Raw genomic sequence first — 5,880 nt, forward strand, 5'->3', positions numbered from 1 at the left:
CAACCACGAGTGGATATGTCTCTGGTTGTGGGATGCTCACTGGGTGGTTGGTTCGATCAAAGGATATGGTGGACTTCGACCATCGAAGGAAGGTAGGCGCGGTCGGCTCGGCCATATAGACCTTGTGGCACACGAGCTTCTGGCGGCGCTTGGAGTCATAGGCCGCTGACCCTCCGAAGATCATGAGACAGCCATCCAGCGTCAGAAAGCCACCATCCTTCCCCTCAGTGTCGTCCGTGGACAGCTTGGGGTCCTTCCTATGCTCTCCCTTGTTGGAGCCTCCGAACAAGAACCACTTCATGAGACCATAGTCCTTGTATAGATGCTTGATGGGGAAGGCATGGTTCGGACATGATCCTTCAAGCAACTTCTCAAAGTGGTCCGGGGTGCCCTCGGTGGGCCTTTGACCCCCCTTGCGGTCGGCGGCAGCCACGAGCAAGCCCTCGCACCACTGCTTGTTCTTCTTCTTGCTGGGATGGTTGGAGGTGCCTTCGTCGGCGTCCTCATCCCACTTTGCCTTGCCCTTGATTCGATCGAAGATTGCTCCAACCGCCTCCTCGCCTGAGGCATGGCTGGTGGCGATGTCGAGGAGCTCCTTGGTGGTTCACGGGCCCTTACATCCCAACTTGTGAACCAGGGACTTATAGGTGGTCCCAAACAGGAAGGCTCCTATGACATTTGCGTCGACAATGTTAGGCAGTTCGTTGCACTGCCGGGAGAAGCGCCGGATATACCCACGAAGAGTTTCTTCAGCCTTTTGTCGGCAGTTTTTAAGATCCCATGGGTTCCCAGGATGCGCGTATGTGCCCTAAAAGTTTTCCACAAAGATCTCTTTCAAATCTGCCCAACTTTGGATTTTGTTGGGCAGAAGGTGTTCCAACCACGTTCGCATCGAATCAGCCAGGAACAATGGAAGGTTTCGAATAATGAAATCATCATTATCCACTCCACTGGCTTGGCAAGTAAGCCGATAATCCTCGAGCCACAGTCTGGGGTTCGTTTCCCTAGAGTATATTGGGATGTTGTTCGGCGTCGGTACCGTGGTGGAAAGGCTGCGTTGATGATGTGTCGGCCAAAGGCCTGAGGTCCCGGCAAGTTGGGGCTCAGGCTTCGGTCCTCGCTGTTGTCGTAGCATCCACCACAACAAGGGTGGTAGCCGCGGCTGGCCCCCTCCCTCGCGTCGCTGCGGGCACGCCTACGGGCATCGAGGGTGTCACGCACATCACGGTTGCGGCCGAGACACTCGTGCACCGGGACCATGTTGCGCGGCCTATCACGTTGCTACGCCTGGTGGACTGACACGTCCATGTTGGGTCGCTCTAAGGGCACGCGCTGGCAGGCATCATGCTCGTGTCATCGGGACATCGAGCTCTCAGCCTGTTACACCACTGCATGCTCGAGCAGCATGCGAATCTTGTGATGGCCCCGACAATCCTCAGGCGTTACGGGCTCCGAAAGCCCCCGGAGCAAGGCCACCGCAGCAGCGATGTTCTGGCTCACTCGGGTGAAGCATGGGAGGGCTTCATCGTCCTCGATGATCCTCTGGTTCATGTCGTGTAACACCTCGGGTGTTAGCCTTGCATAAATTGACTTGCATAACATGAGCATGAGCATCAAGCATTCATAAACAAGCATTTACAATTGAAACATTGGATTGAAACATCTGCAACATTTGCTTGTTATCGCATGTTTCCTTGAACATATGCAACTTTTTTCATTATTTCATGTCTCCATGTGTATATGCATATGATCATGAGTGTATACATGTAGATGGTTGATATGAGTCACAAAAATATATTGGCAATACTTAGGTTAGCAAATGGAACATGGTTCATGAATGTCACTTTCCATGATCAAGCCCTTAAGTCATGTTTCATGTGATTACACTAAATAGCTCTATGAGTGACTAATATATGAAATGATTGTATGAGTGACTAATAGGTTGCTGTAATACCCTAAAATTAGCTACTTTCTAAAAAGAGTAAAACGATTTCTGTTAATTGTTTTGTGCTCATAAAAATATAGGTAAAAGAAAACTTTCTTTAAATTAAATCCAACATAAGGGTAGCAACATGTTTGCGCATACATGCAGTTGCATTGGTACTTTTGTGATGAGTGGTTTGGATACCGTTACAATGGTACTTTTGTGATGAGTGGTTTGGAAAGTAAATTCAAATCTCAATCTTCAAAATATTATTTTTCAAGTAGTGGTTTAAAAAGAATTTGAAAACTTGTAAAAACAAAAGTTAGATAAGATGTCTTGTTTTCAAAATCCAAAGGCTTGGAAAAGGTTTTAAGACGCGTTAGAACGATGCATCTCTTTCCGGGAATCTTTCCGACCTTTTTCGGAATTAAATTCTTATTTCTTGGAGCCTTGTCCTTTTTTCTCGATTAATCCAAAAGTCTTTTCGGGAGCTAAAACCACTTTGGTTGTGTTCCTTACCCTTCCATCTATCCCTAGGAATTTTTATAGAATTTTTCGGAGCTCAGAGATATTTTTCGGAGCCTAAATAGTAATTCCCAATTTTCTGTAATTATTTTAATTCCGAAAATCAATAATGGCTAAAATATCTTGACTTTCCAAAATCGACAAACCCTGTGTATATATATATGTCGGCGTAGCCCTCGACGCGAGGATTATAGAAGTACAGCCCATTTTTCGAGCCGCCACTCGTAGCCCCGCAGATCGGACGCCGAAGTTCTCCACAGCTAGGTTTCCGGCGAACTCTTCGGCGAGCTTTTCCGGTCAAACCGTCGTGTTCTGGCATCAACCACCACCACCACAAGGTAGATCTCGTCGTCCTCTACACCGTAGTGTATCCCTTTTATTGAATCCATCACCGTTTGACCGTTTCCAATTTGTTTCTTTGTTTCCGGTGAAGTTTTCCGGTGAGAGCACCATGGCCGGCCCTGTTCTTCGAGTTCTCTGGCCGTCCACCACCGTAGCCAGGGCCGAGCGCCCTATGCCCCGCGACTCCCGTGCCGCCACCCATCGCGTGTGCGTGCTCCTGCTCACAGTCGACCAGGGCCACCGCCGGCCTTGAAGCCGTGCAGGAGTGCCTTGCGTCGCTGCCTTGGCGCATGCCGAGCGGGCCCAGCCCATCCCGCGCTGCCGTGGACCTACGCTGCCCCTGTCCCGGTACTGCGCCGCTGGCCGGCCAGCAAGCCCCAGCCGAGCCCCCTCCCCGCCCAGCGCGTGAGCAGCAGCATGCCATCTTCATGGCCAGAACGTTCGTGAAGATGAATGAAGCCCAAGGTAGAAGATGAGAGTAATTACGATTTTGCCATCCGCTGTTAATTCCCGCCGTTTAACCGTTTTAACTCCGTTTTAGTTCATACCAGTTGCGTTAGATTCATGTCGTCGAGATCTACACAGTAGAGTTATTAGTTTATATGTCACATGTTTATGAATTTATTTTATTAAAATATTAATTGTGCTATAATTAATTAATCGTTGTTTAAGAAAAATCGATTTAGGTTTTTAATTCCGTTTCAATTACGCTAGTTGCATCGCAACGTTTGATACGTGTTAATGATGATTCGTCATCAATTACAATCGTAAGATTTTCCCAAATCTCTGACTTTGGGATGCTACATTACAATATTTATACACCTGATATATAGCTGGAACTTTCTAATATATAATTATATATATCACTAGTGTTTAGGTACTATCATATATAAAGCCATGTACAAGCAGTATTTATGAACGTATAGTACGCGTAAGATACTGTCAGAACCATGTATAGATAGATAAATGAACATTACCTTTAATGGGGAGCGTTGGAGCAGACAGACACTCCATAGGACCAGCTCTGCAAACCAGTGCTAGGCCTTTTAACTAAAATCAATCTAGATTTTAGTTCCGCTTTCCATCCGTGTTTGTTTTATAACGTTGTATGCTATGCACCATGTCCATGTTTATGGTTTTCAACATAAATCTTAATTGGTTAATATTATTGCTCACACCATTTTTCGTATTAAAAGCAATTTAAGTTCTAATTCCGTTTTGCACCGTTTAAGTTGCGTTTGGTTCGTGCTGACGTGAACTATATGTTAGGGACAATGTTTTTCATGTCACATGTTTTTCCATATATAGCTAAATATTAAATTGATTAGTATATTTGCACACAGGTTGGAATTAAAAGCAATATAGGTGCTTAACTTTGATGATTTATACCTAAAAGTTAATATGATTAATTGTTAACTTAAAAGTGTTTCTAGAATATAATTTGATTAGCTGAACAGGATACATATGTGATAAGTACGAGTAGATGCAGTCACATGCTTAATTCCTTTGCGAAGGTAAAGTTTAATTGTTATGTGATAACATTTATAAATAATACATGATTAGCTTTAACTCGACTTTTAAAACTAAATATGTTGTGATTAATCTAAATCAATATTGCTCATATAGTTTTTCTTAGCTAATCTAAAACAAGCTCGTAGTTGTTTCTTTTATAATATAATATAAATCTTTTGATAGTGGTTTTCTTTTAACTGTAGCTCCTTTCTTAGTGTCTCTTGCATCTCATAACCCTAGCATCGAGCCGTTCTTGTCGTGTTACTTTTGTTTTGGCGTGTTCGACGCAGTGGCGTTAGTGGTTCTCATGTTACTCAAATGTGTTTTGGCAATTAAAAAGTTAATTGTATTAATACTATCACTTGCATCATTTTCAGAATATAAAGTCAATATAGGTTTTGTACTACGCTCTTTCTTAAGCAATGAATCAAGTTGATTAATGAGAATATTTACATGTGTTTCTACAGTTAAAATAAGTTAAATGGATAGGTTTTATTTTCCGTTGCTTCGATAGTCGCTTTTTCGTTGAATCGCATATAGCGTGTCTTTTGCGTTTGTGTGTTCGTAGCGATATGTCGTTTTGCTTATTTTATTGGTTGATGTACTGTTCTCATATATTTTTATTTGTATACCATGTATGGATGTTTGTGTGGTGATATATGGTTCAGTCAATCGGTGAGGTTTACGTGGTGATTAAGAAGTTGTTCTCTGAAGACTAGAAGCTGAGAATTGGAAGCAGAAGATTGAAAGTGGAATACTAAAGGCTTTTGAGCGTATTGCTTTGGGGGAAAAGCAAGTTAAGGCAAGTATAGCATAGGATTATCCTTGTTACCTATTCACATTTAACCACTTAATTCATATTGCATGTGTCTACCTTGGTTGCCAATAAGGATATCCTAGATATTTGATATCTTGTTCCTTGAAAACCTTTGGGATAATGCATTGGGATAGTTTTTGCTAGTGCTTAATCAAAACCATGATCTTGTAACTTGACTAATGGTATATGCAATAAACATTAAAACATGACTTTTTAGTAACATGGAATCAGGGGGCTGGAGTGTTTATATGCTTCAGATTCCTCTCCCTAAGGACTTATCTGTAAGCGATCATCCAGGACTTACAGTACAGCTGTGAGGGCCATATGGCTCTGGCTTTAGCTTAGTATGAGGATCTTTTCTAGCTTGTTAGTGGTTACCTTTCAGGCGCGGGGTATGTTTCCTTTGCTGCTGGGAAGTGTGTACCGTGCTGCGATGCCCACGCATGCCACTCCTAGAGATGGGCCACATACGCCTGGCGGCCCTAACATGTTAGACGAATTCTTTGAAAGGCTTCATAGTGAACCCTGCCGACCTTCCTTGGAAGTGGGTCAAGAGAATAGCTACCTCGGGCGAAAAGGTAAATCACAACTCACAGTGAACGTGTACAAACTCTGCAGAGTATAAAACTGTTATAACAGCCGTGCTCACGGACATGAGCGGCCTTGGACCCTTATGGAATAGAGATGATCACTAATGGATAATGGTTCTAATAATTGATTGTTTATGCTATACATTAATCATGTTTACCTGATCATGTGT

Source organism: Miscanthus floridulus, chromosome 17, assembly GCF_019320115.1.
Source record: "Miscanthus floridulus cultivar M001 chromosome 17, ASM1932011v1, whole genome shotgun sequence".
Classification (NCBI taxonomy): Eukaryota; Viridiplantae; Streptophyta; class Magnoliopsida; order Poales; family Poaceae; genus Miscanthus; species Miscanthus floridulus.